Below are 26388 nucleotides of genomic sequence, written 5' to 3' on the forward strand. Positions count from 1 at the left end.
ATTGGAGCTTCCAGGTCCGGACGCTGTGAGGCCTGTATGCAGGTAAGAGTTACTCTAACTAGAAAGGATTGTTTTGATGTTGGGTCGTCCTCCTGTAGAGCTTTATATAAGTTAGCGTAGTATGAATGAAAAGCAGCATTAATACTGTCTTGTGAGTTATGAATAGATCCTATTCCATCTCTTATAACTGTAATCAGGTTCCTAGGTGAGTCTAAAAGAGGAAGCCATGCCAGGAGTCTACCTGCTTTATCACCTTCTACATGCTTTTTGGCCACTTGTTCCCTGTAATCTAGGGCCCCTAGCTTTTCCAGAGCAGTTCTGTGTGCCAGTCTAGCCTGCGCCAGCTGGGCCTCAACCGATCGGCCTGTGAAAGATAATTGTTCATAGTGCTGTATATCTGTTTCCAGGGCACTGAGTTCCCTGCAAAAGGTTAGTTTGGTTCCTTGGTCAGCCTTAATTGTGTTGCCCCAGAGTACGGCCTTGAATGCGTCCCACTCAACCCTGGCTGCAGAGACGGAGAATACGTTGTCCTCAAAGTAGGAGGTGACATTTTCTGAGAGAGCAAAGCGAAATGCGGCATCAAGGAGTGCTTCCAAGGGAAGGCGCCATATAGGTATTTTTGGTCTACTTCTTCCCCAACACAGCTGCAGCTATAAAGGACAGTGATCTGAGAGTGTGGCTGAGGTATTTGGCCCGCGCTACTCTAACAAGGGCATTGTGAGAACAGTAAATGAGATTGATCCTAGTGTGTAGGTCATGGAGACTCGAGTAATAGGAATACCCCTTAGTCCCTCACTTGAGTATTGGTGGCCTATATAATAAAGAGTTGGTATATAAAAACTCCCCAACTCCCATTCCAAGGCCAATGCACAAATGGGTGACCAGCCATTGGCACTATAATGCAATATGAACAGTGTAAGGTAACAGTCTACACCAGCGGTACTTTAAAAGTGGAGGGTGTCCTGACGTCGACCTGTGTAGATATGTCCGCAACCCTCGGTCATTGTATCAACATTGATATGACTGTTTCAGACAGCATCCACCACACGTGGTATATATGCATATCCACAGCTCTACCAAACCTGAGAACTGCATCCTATATCAGGTCCTCAGCCATCTGACATGTAACGAGTGGGGCGCCACCCAACAGTTCAGCAACTTGTGAGGCCGTTACTTCCGGGAGTCAGGAAGTCGGTTCTCTGTTTCTGATCCTGTTGGGGAGGAGGACACCACATGCTGCCCCATGTCCTTCACTGCTTGTGTCCTTTCTTTAGCTACTTGTTCTTTAGTTTGACCGTGTAGGCTGCGTTTGTTACAAGGTTTACGTTGCATTTCTGTTTTCCATATCGGAGGGGGGTCTTTCCGAACCCCAGAGGGGGATGTGATGCCTCTGAGCTCCAGCCAGGGCCAGGCATCCTCTGGTGCAGTGTAAAGGGAAGTAGTGCCCTTGTGTATTATAAGAAGCGTGGCAGGGAACTGCAAAGTGTATTTGATGCCAACGTCCCGGAGGCACTTCTTTAATGTCATGAAGGATGACCCATGGCGTTCAACTTCTAAAGTGTAATCAGAGTAAATATGCACTTGAGGATTCTCAACAGACCTGGGGCCCCTGGTTTGCGTCAACTGTAGCATATGGTCTCTGTCCCTATAATAAAAAGGCAGAGAACCACTGGCAAACGAGGGGAACCCATAGGGGAAGATCTCCCAGGTACCAAGTGGACCCATTCAACAGAGAAAAGGGAAGATTGTTTACCATGCAGAATCATATTCATGAAGCAGTCCTCGAGATACAGTTCCATATTTAGGCTCTGCCTGTGTTGGAAGGCCCACAATCCTCACGTTGTTCATCTCGATCTGCCCTCTTGATCATCTACTCTCCCTTGGATATAATCTATCTCCTTCTGCATGGCTCTGAGGCTCTTGTCGGCATCCACTGCGGTGGGTCTCAGGGCATATAGTGCGGATTCCGTGTTCTCATCTTGATCTTTCAATTTCTTGTGATCCTCATGCAGGAGGCTCATAACTATGCATAAGGTGTCGAGCTTAGGTTCAAGTGTGGATTTAATGTCTAACCCAGCTGTCAAAGGTTTGTCAAATCGGCAGGAATGATCACATAACGTGGCTGCCAGGGACAAACAAACAGCATAAGTAGTCTCTGTGGTCTTCTCACTCCCAATGGGTGCCTACCACCGTTGCAGGGGTCTTCTGACACACCATTGTGTGTGTGGTGATTGGCCAGGTACCAACATACCTCATTATAACAGGTGGCACAGCTGGTAACAAACCAACAGACGGAATTGGGGTCCATGTAGCAGTGCCGCAGAGAATAACTGTACCTAGTCGGTACATCACAGAGGGAGCGGTATATGTCGGCAGTACTGTAATATATCATAACAAGGAGGTGCATAAAGTACGGATCTTTAAGGTCCAACAAACACCCTGGATGTTCATGCATCCACCTCCAAAGCCCCCTCTATTATGACACTCCTTGGAAGGATTTGGTCTTAGCAGTGACCACCGCTGGGTAGTGTCGGGGGATGATGGCCCATTACCCCAGCGGTGGCAGCCAGCAGCTGGAACAGCTCGTTTATAGTCTGTAATTTGCTTAGGAATGCGCAACAAACCAGTGGGGGGTCATTCTGAGACATTCCTGGTGTAGGGCAGGCCGCACCCAGCAGCCGCTACCTCTGTGTCCTAGGGGCTCCATAGCAGGCTGCTGTGGCAGGCATGAGCACCTCTGTCTCTCAATCATCCCCACCTATTACAGGTGGGCAGCTGAACCCACGGTGTCTAATGGGTGTGCAGGTTCTAGTGCCAGTAGTCTCCAAAAGGATTCGTCTCGGCAGGCTGCAGCACTTGGTCCGCCTGGTGTTGGGATTGCACCTCCCACTAATGGAAAGGCGCAATAAAATGTAAAAAAAATGTACAAATAATATTGACTGTAAAATAACATGTGCAAATGTACATTATACAAATATGTATAAAATCTGATTTATTTCTGTTTTTTTGCAGCAACAAAAAAATATATTTATTGTCTTTACTTTAAAATTGCTATTACTTTTATTTTAAAAATATGTTTGACAAAATGTAAAAGTACACAATACATTATAATTGTCAAAAAATAACATTTTAAAAATATGTTACTTTTTTATTAAACTAAATCCAATCTAAACCAATTTGGGTAAGGTGTTGGACACTAAAGGGTGACATTTTCTATCCCCACTCCAATATAAACCACCTCAGGAAGGTGTTGGACATTAAAGAGGTAACATTTACTATTTATATTCAAATATAAACCAACTAAAGATAGTTGTTGGACCTTAAATGTGTGACATTTAATATTCCCACTCCAATCTAAATCAATTTGGGTAAGGTGTTGGACACTAAAGGGGTATCCTTTACTATTCCCACTCCAATCTAAACCAACTCAGGGAAAGTGTTGGACACTAAAGGGGTGATACTTACTATTCCCACTCCAATGGAAACCAACTTGAGGAAGGTGAGGAACAATAAAGGTGTGACATTTACTGTTCCTACTCCGATCAAAATAAATTTGAGGAAGGTGTTGGACAATAAAGAGGTCATATTTACTATTTCCACCCCAATCTAAACCACCTTGGGGACGTTGTTGGAAACTAAAGGAGGGGGCATTTACTATTCCCACTCCAATAGAAACCAATTTGAGGAAGGTGTTGGACACTAAAGGGGTAACGTTTACTATTGCTACTCCAACCTAAACCAACTTAGAGAAGGTGTTTGACAGTAAAGGGGTGACAGTTATTATTCCTACTCCAATCTAAACCATCTCGGGGAAGTTTTTGGACACTAAAGGGGAGCAAATTAATTATTCCTGCTCGAAACTTAGTGAAGGTGTAAAAAACTTAAAAATACAAATTATGAAATCCAATTCAAAATAAAACTTACTACACATTATCACACTTAAGGAAATGATATATTTATCTAAAATATTATATTATAAGAAAATAAGGGCCTGGTTACGATGGCCAATGGACTTAAGTCCTTCCATCATCTTCTCGGAAGGTCGACCGACTGCCCACGAGGCAGCCTACCTACACTCCAAATTACAATTCGACTGCCACCACGGTGGTTACATGGCCTATATTTTGTATTGCGGCTGTGATGCGGTCAGCAGCCCCCACCACAATACCAAAAATAGGGTGTTTACATATCCCTGCACTTCCTGCCTTCCACATGGTACAGGGATATGTAGGGGGCACCATAGGTACCACCCAGGGCCCCTTGTACCAGCCCCATGGGGTAAAGGGTAATTACCCACGGCAGTGCCTGACAGGCACCGCCGCCATTCTGGAGATGGAGGGCGGTCCACCAGATGGTCGGAATGCTTCTGACCGTCAGGACCTTGTCAGTCAGTCTTTCCGACCGTTGCCGATCTGACTGGCATGGTAATGCGGCCGTTGGATCAGCCCTTGTGTATGGCGGGGAGACCACCACCGACTGTGTGTTGATGGCGGTCTCCCCGCCATCCTTATCAGGCTCTAATGTACACTACTATTATTTATACAAATATTAAATAAAAAACTACAATGTATTTTTTATTAAGTAATAACATTTCAAAATTTTTAATTAATATTTTCTACCATTACATTTTTTTAAAGTACAACTACATGTTTCTCAAAAAAACAAATATTCTAAAAACAATTCACAAAATTATTAACAGTTTTGACATTGTAACAATATTTTTTTTCATTCTGAAATATAATTTTTTTATTCAATTACAATTCCATACAAAAAATTTATAATTTGTATTTAAACATATAAATGAATCGAAATTTAAATGTATTCACACATTTCCAAAAATATTTTACTTTTTAAAGCAATTAGGGCCAGATGTAGGTAATCTCAATTTACCTATTCTTAAATACCGAATCATACCGATTCGGTATTTAAGAATAGGTAAATGGGATGTAGGTAATATTTCGTTAAAAATTACCGAATCTGTAAATTTCGGTAATTACCGAATCGGTATTTACCGATTCGGTAATTGCCATTCATTCCTATGGGCCTGGAGGCCCATAGGAATGAATGGCAATTACCAAATCGGTAAATACCGATTCGGTAAAAAGGGGAAAACATTGAAGGGTGGCAGGGTGTCACTTTGACACCCTGTTGCACCCCTCAATTGTGTATGGGTGCACATGTGGAACACATACATACCCTAAGGGCATGTATGTCTGCCACATCGCACTGTTAAAAAAGCAAAAAAAAAGCTTTTTCAAAGGTTTTCATTATTTACTACCAACTTGTAGTTGGTGGTAAATAACGAATCCTTAACTGAGGAATGCACCAACTTGAGTGCACCCTACATCCTGGATTCAGTAATTTACCGAATCGGTATGTTAAGAATTCGGTATTTTACCGAATCCTTAAATTACCGATTCGGTAAAATACAGTATCCTAAAAAAATGCCACCTACATCTAAAAAGCACAATACCGGTCGGTAACGGCCAAAATTCGGTAATTTCGGCCGTTACTGACCGGTATTGGGTGACCTACATCTGGCCCTTAATATTTTATTTTCAAAAAACCATTTACATATATCCAATTTCACATAAATTTGAAAATAAAATGAAAATGTGATATAATAAAATTCGTTTAAAAATTAAGAAAAAATTGTATATCTAAAAAAGTATTCATTTAAAATTTTAAATTATGTTATACTTCTTTGAAATATCTCCCCATCTTTATCCACTATTAGCCCAGCATCCCACTACAATAAGAAAAATTCTACTCTTAAAAAAAACATAAAAACAATTAAAATCTATCAATTATAACAATTTGTTAAATGAAAATTATTCTAAAATTAAAACATATTACAAAATATAAGCCAGTAGAATGAAAAAATACATTACAATCTAGTTTACACTAAAAACCGATAATATATCCAATGATATTTACTGCATCGATTTTTTTTGCATCAATTTTGAAACAGCAACACTTAAAACAATATTTTCGATATTCCTGCCCCCAATGTATATGAGATCCTGATACTCCTGACACAATGCTTCTGCAACACAATATTTTGTATCAGATATTTTGTCCAAACATCAGGGGCATATAAGCTTGCACTTATATGTCCGCACCTTTAATATAGTGCTCCCTGCCCCCTGGGCTCGGGAGGCCTGCCCTAGGGGTGACTGACATATATTGAAAATAGTGCTGTGACCTTGCCACTCGTGGTGAGGGCAAAGTCAAGTTGGAGCAGTTTGCACTGCTCCTGCAGTCTGCAATGGCAGTCCTGCTATCTTCTGTTTCATTGATCCACTCAGGGCGGCACAATCAGTGCTTCAGGCCCTGTTGACCCCTTTAACTCCCATACCCTAGGTACCATTGGTACCACTTACTAGGGACTTATACGGGGGGTTAAAGCCCTTGCCAATTGGGGATACAAATTCACATACATCAGTTTAGGGAGAGAGCAATGGTACTTGGTCCTGGTGAACAGGCTCCAGGACACTTTCAGAATCATAACCATCAGCACTGGAGAAAAAAGTGTGGGGTTGTCCATACCAAAAAGGGCATTTCCCTACAGTGTCCAATTGTAGAGCAATAGTATCAGAGTACTTCTTCAAACCCAAGGGAACCACGCATTACCTGACCTAGACAGATAGCCTGAACATCCAGGACCAGAAGATGAGGCTCTTGTGCCCCATACATAAAATAAAGTCATACTAGCTTGCCAATCTAACTTCCTAGCTGTCAGACCTTTTAACCTTATGCAGTGAAACAGCCATATCAATAGTCTAACATCCCCTTCACATCCCAGCTACAAAGCAACTATGAAATTAGATTTCCGATTACATGCATGCCAACCATTAAAGAAATAATGTAGTTTTGGGGATGTTTTTAGGGGTGTACGTAATTCTACTTCCAGAAAAAGGACATGAAATTGCATGCAAATTTTGTGTGATGTTTTGCACATAGAAATAGAGCAAACACACCTGTTCTGCGAATAGCTGTTTGCGTTTTGGTCTTTCGAGTTGTTCTTGTGCTCTCATACTAAAATTACACAATGTTAAGAAATGGCATAATATCAGAATTTTGCATAACAAGTGAAGTTTGAAATTCTTGAAATAATGCAAGATTACAACTGATGTAATGGAAATTTCACACATAAGTTATTGTAATTTTTTTAGTAAAGGTATTTTGTTTCAGTTTAAAAAAAAAAGCAATACGGGTATTACACTGAACTCTATCAATGGCTGAAGAGCTGCTAAAGCAAAGTGTTGAGAAGGATGTGAGTCCTTCCAACTCCAAACTTCGGTTAGGTCCAACACACAAGGTAAAAAAATGAAACCTGGGCTCAACCCCTGGTTGTTATTGTGCAAAGCAGACTGACGTAACAAGCCGTACCAAAATAATTATAAAATCCAAACATGTTAGAAAAAAATCCCACAATTTCTAAAACTAAAGGAAATGTTATTAATAAACATGAAGCCAATATGACCAATACCATAGATATGAGTTTTTAAAGATTTATAGCAAGAACAATGAAAAAGTAGAGTGCCAATCAGAACACACTGTTTGAAATAGACTGGGATCTAGGCCTGACTTTAGGCTGACCACTAAGGAGTGAAGGTTCGATACACCAAGCGGGCTTTACCAGTCAAAGATTTTACCTTCTGTCTGTTGGAAATGGCCCTTTCTGCAGTGTTACCCCAAACCTTTTGCTTTCCTCCTCAACTTTGTTTCTGAATTTGTTTTTGTTGGCTTTAGTACTCTGGGCACTTTGCTAGAGGTGGGTGATAAACTCCGCTCAGCCAGCAACATTTTGCTCATTCTGCCTAATGCTTGTATCACGAAGTTACAGCAAAACTACACCAACCACCGTGCACGGCTTGCCAACATTAAGTTGCCGAGTGTGAGCAAGATTTTGCATCCTCTAGCATGATTTTCGAGTGCTAGAATGCCTCCCGTGAGATTACGTCAATGTGGGCGGTCGCAGCAGGTCGCGGCTGTTCATGTTGAGAAAGTTGCTGCTCAATTTGAAAATCTACTCACCCACTTGGATGCTAAGGCACTTGCAGACTCTTCATGTAATTTCCATTGAAATGAATGGGCACTCCATGACGAGCTGAGCTCGTCATGAGCGTCCAAGGGGTTAAGCAACAGAAAGAAGCAGTGCTGTTCATGCTGATTTTACAGAGAGGTACAAGCTCCCGGTGCTAAAAATCAGCTTGAGCAGCGCAACATGCTGAATTCCTCCAGCTCGTGGAACTAGGTGGAACTCCGTGGAGTCTCGCCGAGTTTTTAGATAACTCAGTGGAATTCCGTGGAGTGAAACTCTGAGAGTTCCGCCCACCCCTACATTTTATCACTGCTAACCAGTGCTAAAGTGCCTGTGCTCTCTCCCTAAACATAGCAACTTTGGCTTATCCACAATTGGTGTATTTAATTTACTTTAAAATTCCTAGTAAAGTGCACTTCATGTGCCAGGGCCTGTAAATTAAATGCTACTGGTGTGCCTTCAGCACTGATTGAGCCACCCACTTAAGTAGACCCTTTAAACATGTCTCAGGCCTGCAACTGCTGTGCTGTTGAAGGACTGCCACTTTTCAGGGCTGCTGCTGTGGAAGAACTGCTTTCTTTTGTGTGCTGACCTGCCTCCCTTCTTGCCTGGGGAAGAAGAACTTGACCTGCAACACTCATCTTGAACCCAGGACCCCGGAGTTTGTAAAAGGGTTAGTCTGCTGGCCTTCTGACCTGAGCCTCAGGGACATAACAGGCTCCCCACAGCTCTTGGGCCTGTCTTCAACGAGCTCCTGCTCCCCAAAAGGCACCTCCCAGGTCCTGATCACCTGGAAGAGTATTTTGCCTCCTGAAATCAAGCTTTGGGATCTCCGCAAATGCACCCGTACGCACCAGAACCGCGTCGCTCACACAGAGATCCAGCATGAGCAGCCGCAAGTTCAATTCCTCGCACAGCAAGTATCATCACTCGTGACCGCAAGGCTCCAGCCCATCCACGACACCCAGCGGCAGAGACGTTCTCCTTCTCCATGCTCCTGGCAAACTTCTTCCCTATGAATGAGACTCTTGGCACAATTCATGAGAAAGTAAAACTTCAGCTGGACTAATCTGGGTCTGTACCCGACCCGCCGTTGGCCTCAGCTGTTGGGTTTACCCCGGTCTAGTGCGACCAGAGCATCCCAGTTAGTGCTTTAAGCTTTTGAGCACTACAAATCCATTTCATACTTAAACATTCACAACTCTGGTTATACTTATTGGAGTTTTGCTGTTGTGGTCTTGATGTGTTACAAAAAATATAAGCTATTTTCTAAAGTAGTGTGGGTCTCTTGTGGTGGACAGCATTATGTGTTTATTTTCTTGACCCTCAGTGAGGAAGTTGAAAAACAATAATGATCCCCTCACCAGGGGAGAAAACTCCCATGTAGTGGTGGCCATTATTAGGTTTGTAAGAGCAAATTCCTGCTTGGTAGTTTGTTTTTGAAAAATAAAAAACTCTGGAATTTTTTTTAATGATACCCTGTGTCAAACCTTTTCAGCACTGACAAGAATTTCCGTGAAGGTGGTTCCTGCCAATTCATAGAGATGTCCATGGGTCTGGTGGCCATCCTCAATTGGAGTGGTGCCTTTACTTCATCCGCCAAATTTAAAATCAGTCTCTTAGGTTTTTTTATCAACCTCAGAAATCTCCAGTGGGGCAAACCTGAAGCTGTGTCTGGCAAAGTCTTCTTGAAATTTGACAGGTATCTTGCAAGTCCAAAAATGTTTCCAAGCCCTAGGTTTTTAGATTGGAGCAGCTCCTCATCATCACCTTGAAGGCTTCTAGAACCTCAGGGACAGCACTTTCAGGCCTGACCTCAATTATGTAGAGGTCACTAGCAGGGCCCAGTCCAGGTACAGTTGTTACTAGTCACTCCAGCAGAAAGGCTTCTTGCAACTTGTTTTTCCATTTAGCCATATTGTACGCCTGCCAACTGTCCATTGGAGTTCACTTCTCTGTCCTGGGTGGAAGTTGGAGCAAGTCCAGCCCTTCAGGTCCCAACATGGATCACAAACAATAAGTCCTACCTCTTCTGTTCTTTCTCAGCTCTAGATTTGCTGTCGGTGATGTGCAAATTAGTATTTACTAACTAGTGGATTGGGAGACTCCTGAGCACTCCCTAACCAATGAAGAAAAAGTTCCTATGGCAACTTACCCCGTTGTGAATCACATCATGTTTGCCTTACTGTAAACTAACCCACAATGAACTAGTATGAGGCAAATCCAATGTTTCAACACCCTTAATGCCCTTGGAGGCTGCTCGTCTGCCACAGGTGTGTTTAGGGAAATGAGCAGCCCCCTCCTGATGACCTATGCCAAACAGGTTTTGGGACCAGCTGCTTCTACCACTAGGATGATGCCAAGCTGACTACAGATGGCCTAAGGAACAAAGGCTTCTCCTGCCCAGATCTCCCTTTACACTTAGCTATCACTGGGCAGACCTTGTGGACTGCAAGGATTACTTAGCGGTGGTGTTGTATTTCATATTTTAAAGCAGGGTTCTTTAAGGTCAAAATGGTTCAATTGAAGGTTTGTCTTCATGTTTAGAAACTGCAGTAGTCAGGCACATAGGTAAGCTGGAAGTCATATTTTGCCAGCTACTAGATGGTTCAACATGTGCTGCAGTCCACATATGATATATGATATTTAACTTTACCATGCCATTTATGTATTTTCCCTCATCATATAGTGTGGCCATACTGGTAAATCAAATATGGCAGTAAAGAGTTAGCCAATTCTGTCATATCTTAGTAGTTGCGGCTGGTCCCGCGAGTCAGTAGTGGGGCGGGGGCTATAAGGGCAGGGGAGGGGGCTAAGGGCGGGAGAACTTTAAAAAAAATCACTTACCTGTTGGCCAGCCGGCTGACCAGCCAGCCGCCGCCTCTCTTCCATCCTCTTCCTGGCTTCTGCTGGAACAGGAAGCAGGATAGGCTCCCCTGAGTTAATCACAACTCTGCAATGCAGCGCCGTGATTGGTAAGCGCCCAGGCTCCCTTAAGCCAATCACAACGCTGCAATGCAGCATTGTAATTGGTCTTAGTGCCGTGGTACGGCGCTCAGATAGGTAATTGAAGCCTTGGCATGTTCTTCACCCAGGCTGTAATGTAATGTAAAGGTGCAGAACATTCATGCACACTTAGGAGGGTGTCACTACTCCTCCTCCCTTCGCAGCCCAGCCCCACCCCACAAAAGTGCCCCAGTACAGAAAATTAAAATGATAATAGCATTGCTTTATTATCATTTTTTGCCGCTAAGGCAGTGAGGCGTTGCTCCTCCACCTCAGCGGACCAGCTGCCTCTATGTTTTAGGTGTCAGAGCACATAAACTGGAGCCTAAATAGTAATGCCCCAGTCTGCACAGTTAAAAAACCGCCAGCATCACCCCACAAAAATGAGAGTGATCACACAAAAGAGGTATTTTCTCACACTGTATTTATTTCACGGGTCTCCAACATGTTGGCTGTTATTCTGGTGCTAAAATGCATTCCTCTATTATGATTGTTTGTTTGCATATTTATATAAACAGCATATTTCAATGCCTTGTCTAATTTTCGTATCACATCCTTTTCATTATTGGAAATGTTTTCCTTATGCAAATGGCGCGACCTTATAGTACGCTGGTCTGCAAGAAATGCCTGTACTATAATTATCTAATGGCTCTGAATGGATTTAATTAAGGATTCTGGACTATGCAAAATGTTTAAATGCAGTGTTATTTGTACCCTTTGACCCTCAAGGAAGCAAAGCTGGCAGCAGATGGTTTTAATGGGTGCATTGCTTATTACAGTGGTACATAATTACGCTGCTTCCTTTAAACCACCTCATTTGCATAATCATCTTATTTACATGAGGAGCGGTCGAGGGCAGAGTAAAAAGTGCTGGTATGCGTTAAAATATTTGCTTGAACCACATTTTTGCATTTGTAAAAACTGTGGGGGATATTCTCAAGAACGTGCGATAATCATCAACAAAATCGGTTAACGCAATGTTTCATATCGCTGTCTATCACGGGAAAATAACTCTGTGTTAATGTCCGGTAACATGCGATATTTTCCCGATAACGTGTCAAATGTCCGCGATAATGTCACCGGGACGGCGATAAAAATCTAAACCCCAAAGTGAAAAAAGTTGTGATGGACCCAACTGCGATACACAAATCAGTGATAAGCTGCACCAGGCCTGCAATTCTCACACGTAAGGCGGGAAAAATCACTATAAAAGTAGAAAAAAAAATACAAACAAAAGCAAAACAACTGCGAAGCACAATGGAGGTAGCTGGAGCAAGTACAGAGTAGAACCAGAAACCTACAAGCCCCACGGAGGACAAGCCTGGGACCTCAAGTTCAGGGAAGGGCAAGGACAAGAAGAAGAGGAAGACACGGTTCAGTCCGCAGGAAAACAGGATCCTGATAATGGAGGTGATAGAACACCATCAACTACTGTTCGTCACTTCGACTGCGTCATTGGCAACAAAAAATGGAATATGGCAGTCCATCGTGGACAAGGTGAAGGCAGTCGGAGTGCTGAGGAGGACAATGGAAGAGGTCAAGAGGCGCTGCAATGATGTGAAGCGCAAAACCAAGCAAAAACTCGCCAACCACCAGAAGGCAGCAATGCAGACCAGAGGGGGAAGTCCAGCGCCACGGGAGGAGCTGGATGAAATGGAGAAAATGGTGTCCACAGTCATCAGTGTGGAGACTGTGGCAGGAGTTGGGGGACCAGACACTGCTCAACATGACCTGACACACCAGCAACAGGGTGAGTAACGACTAGAGACTGGGGGATGGGGGAGATGAGCACAATGGAATACATGCACAATTAAGTATAGCTGAGTGCACACCTACAATGACTCTGGAGCATGTCTCTGATCCCCTTGGCACACTGCGGCACACCTAGAAACAGCAAGTAGGCCCGCGTCAACTATATGCCCAGAGGATGCCCTTCCCACACGCCACCAATCTCACAACCAACCCATGCACCAACCAACCCATGCACATGTGTTAAACCCAGCAAAGCAGCATGTCTGTGAGCAACACTGACAATGCAAGTGACACTGCATGACGAATAGCATTGCTGCAGTCAATATATCATGAAATGTTGCACGCCACGACACTGAGGTGGCTGGGTGTGGACCACATCCGTAAAGGAGCAGGCTGCACTCTGACACATCCACTTGCACAAACAACCCGTGATGTCAACAACACATCTGCGGACAAACCATGCCCCAGACTCCCAACTCCCACCAAGAGCCCAATGCACCCAAGTCTGCAACATCTCAGCACTGTATAAGCACAGAAGTCAAAGGCGCACCACATGAAAGGGATAAGGGGCAGCAAAATCAGAACTGCAGGGTCGACTCTCCCAAAATGCAGCACACACACATAACATGCAGAGCACATTAACATTGACAACAACGTGGTACAAACGGCAACACTTTCACAACAGAACAGAGGACACAACTGGTGCTGTTTGTGTGTAGAAACTGGCTAATCACATTTGGCATAGCAGGGAAATATGAGTTGATAATGTACAAGTACAAACACACATCGATGATGTTGTCAAAATGTACACTTTCCTGCATCAAATAGGCAGCTCCTCCCAAACAGTCACAATGTACCATGTCATGCAGTCTGTATGTAAACATGTACAATGCGTCAACATACATGTGAACACAATGTTATACTGCATCTCCCCTTCACATTGCAGAGGAAAACCAACACCTCCTGCAGAGAAGACCCAGCCTCTCTTCACTGATGATGAATCGTACCTCCACACCTTCGACACCGACGCTCTCCAAGAGTTCATTGACAGCTACGTCAACCCACCTCTAGGAGCAGGGCAGCCCAGCTGCATCGAGGATACCCCACCCTCTGCACAGACCACACAGCAGGCAGCACCCACCACCTCGGCTGCCTCCCAGGACCCCCACGAACAACACTTAGCCTTCCAACGCTGGGTGTTGGGGTGCCAGGAGCAGACGGCTGAACAGGTGCGGGTGGGGTTCGACCGCATGGCAGCCAAACTAGATGCCATACGTGGGTGCCTAAGTCCCATCAGGGACCACTCACAGTCCCTAACGGACACCTACAGTCCGCTCCATGCTCTCCAACGATCCATGGCTGACATTGCTTGAGTCCTGACTCTGAGACAAGAACAACTGTCTAGTAAATGTAAATGTAAATTGATACTTGTATAGCGCACTACTCACCCGCAAAGGTCTCAAGGCGCTTGTACGAATACCGCTGTGGAACCCATCCTGGCTTTCCCTGTGAGGTGTCCACTCCTGGGCACCCCCAAGGTGGAGGCCAGGCATCCTTAGCATTGTGGGGGCCATTGTGGAGATTAAGCAAGCTATTGCCCAGAGTTGCAGAGTGGGACTCCATGATTGAAATAGGCACCGAGGTGAGAATTATCAGGTCTGTGGAATTTGTGAGCTCAAGACCCGCAGAGGCGGGGAATTGAACCCTGGTCCCGGGCTAGACCTCTGCGGCTCTAACCATTGAGCCACACTTCTCCACCTAGTCAGAGTTGCTCCAGCAATCTCACCCCGGAGTTGGGGCACATGCGGAGGATCATGGAGAACATGGAGCGGAAGCAGGCGGAAAGAGCGGCTGCATACCAGCGAGAGGTAGCTGGGTTCTTCCGTGTCCGGCAGATCCTCCTCATGGCATTGCTGCCACAAGGCCTGGCGCAGATTAATGCTGCTGCTACCACTCCATCCACATCTCCGCCCCCTGAAGTGTCAGTGCCACACAGTGCGGCAGACATTCCACCTTCGGCCCCTGAGGTGTCACTGCCACACAGTGCTGGAGACAAAACACCACCACCCACATGTGAGGCACATGAATCAGCAGAGGACGAAGATGTGGATGAATCTGCCTTACTGGTAAGAAGGAAGCAGTAGCATTCATCTCCCCCGTGTTTCTGCTTGGATCTGCCCTCTGCATCATCACCTTCCACTGTCCCCCGATACACTCTGCGCCACTCATCTTGGACCTCGACATGGACTGCCATATTCTGCTTGGTTACCAATGACACAGCAATCAGACTGCGGACTGAGCTCTTCCTTGATGAACTTGTCGATTTACGCTTAAAGGGGGGGGGGGTGACAATGCTACATGTCCCAGGTCTTCCCTGTAGTGATTTGTTGACCACAGGTCTAGTTCTCAGCATGCCACAGCCACCCCCTCACAGCTGGTCTACACCCACACCACACCCATCCAGCACACGCGTCACAGGACATGTGACCCTGCCAATAAAAAAGGGCTGGGCACACATGTATCCATGTGGTTATTATTTATGCACGAGGGCCTGGGGCCCTACCACATCACATTTTCCACTGCTGGAGGTGACATGATGGCGTCCGTAGTACAATACTCAATCATAAAGGGTCCATAACTTGTGTTGCGCAGAGTTGGTGGCACCGGATACACTGCGGCCGATACAGGCCTACTGCCACGGGACGGTGACTTTCGGTGCACTGAGGTAGGGGCACCTTGAGTACTGAGCGGGTGTGCAGCCTGCGATTATTCACCGTCCTTGGGGTCCGGACTGGTAAGGATTTGTGTGAGCCCTGCTGGACCGCAGTGTAGGCCTGAGCCAGCGGGCAGCGCGGGCCTACCGCCACAAGGCGTTGCCTCGCGGTTCACAGAATTAGTAGCACCTAAAGAACTGACTGGGTGTGCAGCCTGTGATGATGCCGTTTGCACTGATATGATCTCTGCCATTGCAAAATCAAGACCCAGAGTCACGTGTGTGACCTGGTGGCCCGTGGTGTGAGGCTGAAGGATGTGGAGGCTGCCAAGGTCACGGGCCCTTGGCTTGATGCTTGCACCGGCACCGGCACTTGTGTGCCCCTCTTGGAGACACGCCGGTGGCAGAAGGTGAGCAGTGAGGCCTGGGTGCACAGGGTCAGGCAGTCACCACTGGGAGGCGGGAGGGGCTGGGGTGCAGCAGCCTGTGTGCGCAGGGGTGGTCAAGCGATGAAGGCGTGTGCAATTATATGAACTCGGTCATTCATAAATCTGGACTTTGTTTTAGATAAGGGACCTTCTGGACTACAGTGTATACCGGCACGTGGTTAGAGACACACAGGTGGCAGCAGGTGAGCAGCGAGGCCTGGGTTCGCAGTGTCAGCACTCTCTCTTCCTCTCCCTCTCCCTCTTCCTCTCCCTCTCCCTCTCTCTCTCTCCCTCTCCCTCTCCCTCTCCCTCTCCCTCTCCCTCTCCCCCCTCTCCCCACTTTCTTTCTCCCTCTCTTCCTTTCACTGTCTCTCTCCCTCTCTTTCTCTCTCTTTCTCTTTCTCTCTCTCTCTTCCTTTCACTCTCTCTCTCTCCCTCTCTTTCTATCTCTTTCACTCTCTCTTTGTCTCTCTCCCTCTCTTCCTTTCACTCTCTCTCTCTCTCTGTCCTTTGATGAGAGCATGGCACACCTTCTTATCTTGAATTTTGTCTTGCAGGCTGTGACTTACAGATTGTCCAGAGAAAACCCGCCATGACTCTTCCAAACAGTTGTTTTGAGTTTAATTTGAATAAAATGATTTGCTTAGAAATTCAAAGATGAATGAATGATTCTCCATTTTCTGACCACACATGAATGGTAATTTTTGTAAGTTTGCGACATCAGGTGAGTTGTTTTGTTCATGATTTCGCAAAGTTGATGTAACATATCTTTGTCCAGGGTTTCGGGGGAGGGGGCGGGCCTGGGGGTCGGTGGCGGTGGGTGTTGCTGCCCTATTGGGTTTCCAAGCTGCATGATCAGTAGCTCCATGGCATCTGTTCTTCTTCAGGTTTGGCTCTGGGTTGGGCTCCCTTTTATGATGCATCTTGTCGACCGACTTTACACCAGGTAAGAGCAGGTGTTAAATCCCTGCTGCTAGCGCGCCTTATCGCATGTTTTTGTATCTTGTCACCGATTTGGCTGGCCGTTGAGAATGTTGCAAAGTGGTGTTGTCTCGGCTTTTCGCATGGGAACGACTACTCTGCATATCATTAGCGTCAGTTGCCTGTGTCATCTGTGGCAATGTTTTTTGCGGCTGCTATCACAGAAAAACTGGTGATATCGGCTGTTAACACCAGCTTGTGAATAGGGCGATATATTTATCGCCACTTTGGCTATGATAAAGTGCCGCTAACTCACTGATAAATCTTTGAGAATATGTAGTAAGCATTAGAACCTAACATAAGTGATAGGCAAAATCATTTTTCAATAGTTATTGGACTGGGTTTTGTTATTTTCACATTAAAACAAGCTCTGGCAAAGGCAATAGGTCTGGTGCCTTTTGGCAATTCTTGGTTTGTTTTTTCATAGATTTTGCAGAACTTAATTGTTTGGGAAACTAATGAGGTGCTTGTAAATCCCCCCCCCCAAAAAAATAACATTGACTAAAGGCAAAAATGCTTTTGCCTCTCAAAAAGCACACAGTACTCCTGGCACTGAAGGGACCTACTTTGTGTGTGGACGTGCTCCTTGTGAAAGAGCAGCATGTCATAACTCATAGCGAAGTCAGACAATGACTAAGTGTGGTGACGCATTGGCCCCTGATGCATGCCTGAGTAGGTGAGTGGGTTGGAGAAAAATGTGAATGACACAACCACAGACAATTGGATGAAGTGTAGCTGAAACCCCGTAGTTGTAACTATGTCATACACATAATTTTTGTAAAATCAAAAGATCTTGCTAACACAGACCTAAAAAGCCAATTGTTGTGCCATTGGCTGCCAGCCAATTGCCTTTCAAAAAAAAAGGAAGGACAGAAAAAAGGGAAAGATGGGAAAAAAGGAAACTAAAGGAAAGAAAGAAGGATGGAAAGAAAGAAGAAAGGCAAGAATAAAGGAACGAAAGAAGGGAAGCAGGAAAGAAAGAAGGCAATCAGGAAAGAAAGAGGGCTGGAAAGAAAGAAGGCAACAAATAAGGAAGGCAAAAAAGAAGGAATGAAAGAAAGAAGGAAAGAAGGAAGGTAAGAAAGAAGGACAACAAGAAGAAAGGCAAGAAAAAGGGAAAGAAAGAAGGAAAATAAGACAAGGAAGAAAGAAAGAAAGAAAGAAAGAAAGAAAGAAAGAAAGAAAGAAAGAAAGAAGAACATTTAAGAAAGGTGATGCTGATTAAACACAATAAAGGCTATTTTTCTTCCTAGGCAAAGTATATTACAGAACCATCGGTGAAATTGAGCCCAGAGTAAACATGTTCTGAAGAATTGTCGTGTTATGTATTCACATGTACAATATTGAAGTTTTTGATAACTCAATACAGAACAGTTTCAAATGGACGCAATCTGTTATGCTGTTAAATACCAACAGACAGGTGAAGGTCACTGCAAAAGGAATTTACAACAGCATTGGCAGGAGGCAGGAACTGATAAAGTGTGGAATGTGGCATGTGCTCCCATCTGGTATAAAGCATCCTGGTGTCACATCAAACTCTAAACACAAAGGGAACATCAAAGTAAAACATTGGCATAGAAAGGAACTGAATTGTGGTGAGTGTGTTCCTTGTGGAAGAGCAAAATGCAGTCAATCAAAGTAAAGTTATATAGTGACTGAAGTAGGCTGACACCTGCTGCATAGGACGGAAGCAAAATCTGAATGGCACCCCAACAGATCAATGGATGAAGAAAGCTTCATGAAAGCCCCTTTAAATAAGTGTATTGTAAATATGTTTTTTAAGAAACTAAAAGATCTTGGCTAATGCCAGACCTAAAAGACTGAACATCGAACTGCAATAGATGATAACCTCAGAGTCATCAGTTTTTTTCATGTTTGAAGTACTGCACCTGCATCATGTACATAAACTGCCAGAGTAGGTAAAGAATATAATCGTATTACCTATGGAGCGATGGAGTTCAGCAGTGACCTGCAAAATCATGAGGATTTAAAGCATTAAAAGTGGGTTGAAAGAAAAATAGAGGAATGCTTGATGGTATTCCACTCTATTCTGTTGTTGTATTCTGTTATTTTATTCTGATGTCGTGTAAAAAGAGGAACACAGGGATTTAATTATTCCCCCAGTGGAATGTATAATACAATAACAAGAACAATAATATTGAACTACATGAATATTGCGTGAAAAAATATTGTCTAAAAAAATAGCATGTTTACATACTTTGTATGTAAACAATAAAACTATTGTGTCAAAAATACAGAATATCACCAAAACAAAAGTAAGAATCTTGTTGTTTAAAATATATATTGCATTCTAATTATTTTATTTAAAATATTATAGTAGTAAATTATATTATATGATTTAAAATAATATTATTTAAAATAAACATGTTTAATAAATAATAGTACAAATATGTATGTTTATATATATTTAATTATATTATATATCTAATCTGTTACGTGGTCGAAACGAGTCAGGCTGGGCACTTGCTTGGATGAATTTATGCACTTGCACTTGTAAACTGCAATAAAAGGATTTACTTATCTCCACATCGTGGTCCGTACCTGTGTGATTGCCAAAGGAGGAATTGACTACAGGATTGTGGTTATCATATATATATATATATATATATATATATATATATATATATATATATATATATATATATATATATATATATATATATATATATATATATATATATATATATATATATATATATATATATATATATATATATATATATATATATATTCACTAAAAAAACATAGGTTTCACAATCGTTATAGTTAGGAATTAGCATTTAAAAAACCTTTGAAATTCACTGAAAAAACCATAGGTTTCACACCAGTTATAGTTAGCTGAACATTTTACTCATACAAAACCATTGAAATTCACACGTTATAGTTAGTTGGACTCAACTCACTATAACTCGCGCGCCCGCAATCCACTGCTGATGATGTGACATATTACATCATTCATGACATGGTTAGTGACATCACTGATGACATCACTGATGACATCTCAAATGACATCACTGATTACATCACTGATGACATCATCCAGTGAATGTGTGTTCCTGTAAAGTTAAAATATGTTTTACATATTGAAGAATGAGTGTATGCATGAGTGTCTGCATGAATGATTTAGTAGGTGCGTAACTGACTGTATGAGTGAATTATTAAATGTGTCTTACTGAATGCATAGGTTAGTGACTAAACTGTCTGAATGTGTGCATCCTTATGTCTGTTGTTGTGTAAGCTGCTGCATGTGTTGATTAGTAGCTATATGACTGGCTATATGGGTTAATGATTGGTTGCCCAAGTATTTGTATGTGAGGGTGAGTGTGTGTGGGAGTGGCTGGGAGGTGTGTGACTCTGTGCATAGATGTGTGAGCAGTTGATTCACTTGGTGTTTGGGTTCAAGAGTACATGTGGAAACAGCTGTATGTGCGGTTGACTGTGTGCATGGGTGTGTTGGTGAGTGAATAGATTTCTCAGTGCTACATGTTCAAGTAAGTACATATGTACAAAACAGTGCATGTGACAGTTGGCATATATCAATGGCTATACATGAGAGCCTGTGATTGCGTAAGTGACTGTATGGATCAATGTGTACTTGTATCAGTGATTGTAAAAGAGAGTAAGTATGTGTTAGTATATGTTTGAATAAGTAAGGTTATGTGTGTATAACTGTATAGATGAGGAAATGGGAGTGTGATTGATTCTTTTCATTACTGAGTAGATTAGAGAGTAACTCCATGGATGAGTGGCACTGTGTGAATGTCTGTATAGGTGTATGAGTGCATATGATAGCTTTGTATTGATGAGTGACTGTATGTATGAGTGATTGTATGGGCGAATGAGTGGATGTGTGTGTAGACTTATGAATCAGTGAGTGAGTATGTAGTAAGTGGTATTGCTGTGTCAATGGTTTCAGGAATGGTAGTCTGTATTGAACACTGGATGTATAAAAGGTTAGATTAGAGTGTGAGGAGGTGCATCGTATTATCACATGGATGATGTCATCAGTGATGTCATCAGTGATGTAATTTGAGATGTCATCAGTGATGTCATCAGTGATGTCACTGACCATGTCATGAATGATGTAATATGTGACATCATCAGCAGTGGATTGCGGGCGCGCGAGTTATAGTGAGTCCAACTAACTATAACGTGGGAATTTCAATGGTTTTGTATGAGTAAAATGTTCAGCTAACTATAACTGGTGTGAAACCTATGGTTTTTTCAGTGAATTTCAAAGGTTTTTTAAATGCTAATTCCTAACTATAACGATTGTGAAACCTATGGTTTTTTCATTGAATTTCTTTTTTTTTCTTTTTTAGAACCAGAAGCAGTATACGACAGACAAAGGTAAATTTAAACAGTAAATAAAAGGGGAAAAACAGTTAATGATAAAAAAAAAAGGGATGAAAAGCTTAAAGAATAGATACATTATACATACATTTGAAAAAACTGTGGCACTGAGTACTGATACTATGAGCTACTAAATAGCATAAGAGCTGAGAAATTATAACAGAACTAACAAACAGAATCTTATATAAATCACCCAATTCCACTAGGAATTATCCCAGCTTTCCATTTCAAGACTGGCAACCAGGTAGCCTCCCCTCGTAGCCTTGCTTTAAAGCCTCTAGTAGCAAATATGGCTGATTCGTAGCTGTATACCGCTAGAAAACGGGCTAGCCACATCTGGTCTCTCAAATGGGGACTTTCTCAAGTTTGCCCAGGTGTTCGCTAAGCTAAGAGCTAAAGGGTCTTCAATGTGTTTTTCAAAAGTTGAAATAATTGAGGTAATGGCAAGACCAAATACTAGGATAGGAACTTTTTATGACACCCTTTTGACTGAAACACAGGATGATTTAGAACAAAGGGAAACCAAATGGACGGCGAAACTTAATAATCCAGACGTTGATATAGACAGAGTCTTGGAGTTGAGCGATAAATTATTTATGGCTAGTAACCTAAAAGCACAACTTTTCAAGACAGTATTTGATCTCTATTTTACCCCGGCCAAACTTTTTGCGTGGGGCAAAAGAGAGAGTGATTTGTGTCCGCGATGTTCACAAGGACCCGCGACCCTTGCCTATATGTTTAGCAACTGTTCAGAGCTCACTGTTATAAAAAGTATGATCGCTTCTTTTTGGGAAAAATTATTTTTCATTGAATTTCAAAGGTTTTTTAAATGCTAATTCCTAACTATAACGTTTGTGAAACCTATGGTTTTTTCAGTGAATTTCATCGTTTTTTAAAAAGTTAATTCCTTTGTATATCGACTTTGTTACCTACGATTTTTTTTTATTAGCTGTTTTTTATAACTATTAATTATAATTATAAAAAAAAAAAAATATTTGTTCACTGTATTTTTCTTTTTTTTAATCATTTTTTCCTGGTGCGCTCATGGTGCGCGCACCGGTAAGCTTACCCGTATCATTTTGACTTGGAGCGCTCAGGGTGCGCGCACCGGTAAGCTCTCCCGAGAGCGCAGCGAGAGCGCTATTTCTGCGTTCGTAAAAAACAAATATGTATGAAAACTAAATAATAATTCAAGACATTCAGTACCATGCTTATAAAAGTAGTATTTTTGATTTTCCGAATGAAAATGATTTTGCATTTCCGTAAAGCTACCAAAACGTCACTCAGGTCATGTGACCTTAAAATAACACTTTTCATTGGTTGCTAACAGTTTTTTTTTTTTACAAAGAATGAAATCCCCACCCATTTCCTTCCCTTCTTCTTTCACTTTTGTGACTGCAAGACCTGTCTTTTTCCGGCTTAATCTTTTTTGGATTATCATGGCTGCTAGACCCACCAGTAGCAGTGAGGACTCAGATGGGTTCATAGAGGAAGAGGCTCCTCAGCCTAGAGTAAAGCAGCATTTCATATGGAATTTTTTTTCAATACCTGCAGACCAAAAAAAAGTAAATGCTCCACAGGTGGAGTGCCGAATTTGTCACACTGTCCTGTCCCGGGGTGACCCTACCAGAAAATACTCATTCGGAAATTCGACCATGATTCGGCACGTCCAGAGGAGGCACCCCCAGAACTATGCCCGGGAGAGTTTCAGGGCTCTGGCACGAGAGGCTCCAAGGGATGGTGCTTCTACTTCAACTGGAGGAGCAACTGTATCGGTGAGGGGGCGACCAGAACAGCTGATCCCAAATATTCAGCCTGTTTTTAATGAAGCCACAATCAACTGCAAACATTGTGATCAACTACTTTGTTATGGTGAACAAAGTATTATGAACATTGTTCGAGCAATAGAGAACCACCGCTGCCGTCCCCAGCCCTAATTTTGATTATTTTTTTTGCTCCTGTTGAGCAGTTTCCCATTCCCTGTTTTTGTTTTTGTTGAGAAAAAAACGAAAAAAAGAAGAAAAAAAAGGTTTTTTTTAAGAACTACCTCCAATTCTCAAAAAAGAGCGGTATTCTTAAAAAAATGAAAAAGAGTAACTGAAGTGGAGTGCAGTGAGAGAGGAGAGGGAAATGAGTGAGAAAGCAAAGAAAGGGACGAGAGGGGAAGGGAAGTGAAGTAGGGGGACTGAAAGAAGGTGAGTGTGGGGAAGGAGAGTGAGGAGAATGAGAGTGAACATGGGGAATGAGGATAAGTGAAGAAAATGTAGTAAAGGAACGGGGGGGTGGAAGAGTAAACAAAGAGCAGTGATGTTTAGGAAAGAGTGGAGATACAGCCTGGATAAAGATAAGTGAGTGTGAGACAAGGTGAGTAAGGGAGTGAAGAGACAGAGAAAGTGAAAGAAAAAGTGAGAGTAGAAGACCGAGGGCCTCATTTATGAGGCCATGCGTCACTTTTACGCCGCCGCACCAGTGGTGTAAAAAATGCACCTTGTTGAGTCATTTTTCCAAAGTGACGCATCTAGGTAGATGCGTCACTTTGTAAACCCCTGCGCCACATTATACCTGCGCCAGGTATAATGTATGCAAAGGGGGCGTATTGACGCAAGTAAGGGTCGTAGAAGTGACGCAGTGAAATCTATGAGATTTCACTGCGTCACTTTTAGGACGCCGTTGCGTCAAAATCTTGCGCCTGCCTCACAGCAGGCATAAGACTGACGCAGGCCCTTTCACATGGGGCTTGCCCCATGTGAAAGGATGCATTGCTAGAGTTGCGTCACTTTTGTGATACACTCCAGCAATGCGTCACTTTTGCGCTTACAGATACGTCAGAAATACTGACGTATCTGTAACTCCTTGCGACATGATGCGTCATACATTAAATATGACGCATCAGGAATGTCGCAAGGAGAGCGCACTGAGAAGTGATGCATCGCTGCTTTCACGCAGCGATGCGTCATTTCTCATAAATGAGGCCCTGAGTGAGAGAGGAAAGAAACATAAGTGAGGGAGTGTGGCTGTGTTATAGGGAGTGAGTGTGATAGAAGAGGAGTGACAGACTAAGGGGTCAGAGAGAATGAGGCTAACAGAGAGAGAATGAGGTAAGAGGAGTGTAGAAGTAAGAGGACAGAGGGAGTAAGAGAAGGAATTAGTGAAGTGGAGTAAGGACAGTAAGGCAAGGGAAAACAGTGAAAGAGCAAAGGATGGGAAGAGAGAGGAAGAAAAGAATAATGGCATACATTCTTTCTCATTTCAGACCCATATTCTTTTTTTTGATTTTTTTTTTAATTTTTATTGAAATTAACAACAAACAACAGAACATATTTCACAAGGCAGAGATACAGTAATGGTGATCTTGAGTCTATGCGGGAGCAGCTCCGAACAGTACAGTACATGCAGTATGGTTAAAAGCAGTAGCGAGGAGGGGGGGCAGCGAGGAAACAATGCAATATATACAGTCGATGCAAAACACTGGGAATGCCATTTAGGGGGACAAGGGAACATCAAGGGTAAAATCATGTGGGGGAGTACATATATTTCCACGATAAGCATTCCACTGTGACCAAATTCTGTCCAATTTTCTGGGTCTGCCCCGAGACAAATACACAGTCTTTTCCCTAAACATGCACCAGTCCATGTTCTCCTTCCACGCCAATACAGTGGGCGGCCTGTGGGAGCCCCATAGCTGTGCAATATCTCTCTTAGCAATCATGTTGCCGAGGGTCGCCCAGCCGATCTGCGCAGCACTATAATCATTCGGTTCCCACACATTCAAGAGACAGCGCAGGCCTCGGGTAGAAGTGAAACCCCCATGACCCTCTCCATAATTGCATGCACTCGGGACCAAAAATCAGCCACCTCGGGACATTCCCACAAAATGTGAAGTAAGGTGCCGATCACGCCGCAGCCACGCTTACACAGCCCATCCAAAGAATAACCCATTCGAACCAGACTCGGACCAGTGACATACACACGATGAAGGATCTTAAGTTGGACGAACCGAAGGCGGGCAGGTATGGCAACCTCTTTAGGCGAGGACAATGCAGATTGCCAGTCCTCGTCATCCAATTCCAATCCATCGGCAATCCATAAAGCCCTGAGGCGCACAAGCAGGTCGATTCTAGTATTGATCAGCTTTTTATAGATCAATGAAATTGTACTATCAGGTACATAGCCGTCCAGGATACGGTCCTCGAGAGGCGAGGATTCTGGAATAGCGGTCCCCACAGCAAAGACTGACAGCAGGGCATGACGTACCTGAGCGTATCTAAAGAATTCCCTGTCTCCAAGCTCGTATTCCATCTTGAGTACCTCAAAGGTCTTCACATTTCCTTTAAACCAGAGGTCGCCCACCTTGCTTAGACCAATCATATCCCATTTATCAAAGCCTTTCGTCCGCCATAAATTGCCCAAACCTTCGGAATCATACAATGGAGTCGCGCGTGTCAACCTATCACACCATCCCATTCGCATCGTGCCACACTCGTACAGCGATTTTAGTGGGCCCGGTCAATGTCCTATAGAGCGCCTTAGAATATAGCGCCCTATTGAAATTCCCCCCTGGCAAGAGGTGTTTGTCCATTTCAAAGGCCGGGGTAGGACCGGGCGCATAAGTTGCGTGGTTGACCGCACTTAATTGAGAAGCCCAATAATAGTGCCTGATGTCTGGGAGGGCAATGCCTCCATCATACCACGGAAGCGTAAGTTTAGACAGAGCAATACGCGCACGCCCGTCCCAAATCAGCCGCCTCTGCAGGCTATCCACTTCACGAAAATAACCCGAAGGAATGGGGTCGAAAATTTTTTGGAGTGCGTATAAGAATCTGGGCAGCGACATCATTTTGAAAAGAGCCGCGCGACCCAGTGGCGACAGAGGCAACTGACGCCATCGTGCAACGTCAAGCTTGAGCCGGTGAAGAGAGGGTAGCAAATTGCGTTCATAGCGAACTGTGGGATCCAAAGAAACATAAATCCCCAGGTATTTAAAGCCCGTGTCAGTCACCTGATTTGGGAATCTACGAGGCAGTGGAGGAAGATCTCCTGTCAAAACGTAGACGCGTGACTTAGTCCAATTATTAATGAGACCCGAG

This window comes from Lissotriton helveticus, chromosome 6 (assembly GCF_964261635.1).
Source record: "Lissotriton helveticus chromosome 6, aLisHel1.1, whole genome shotgun sequence".
Lineage (NCBI taxonomy): Eukaryota > Metazoa > Chordata > Amphibia > Caudata > Salamandridae > Lissotriton > Lissotriton helveticus.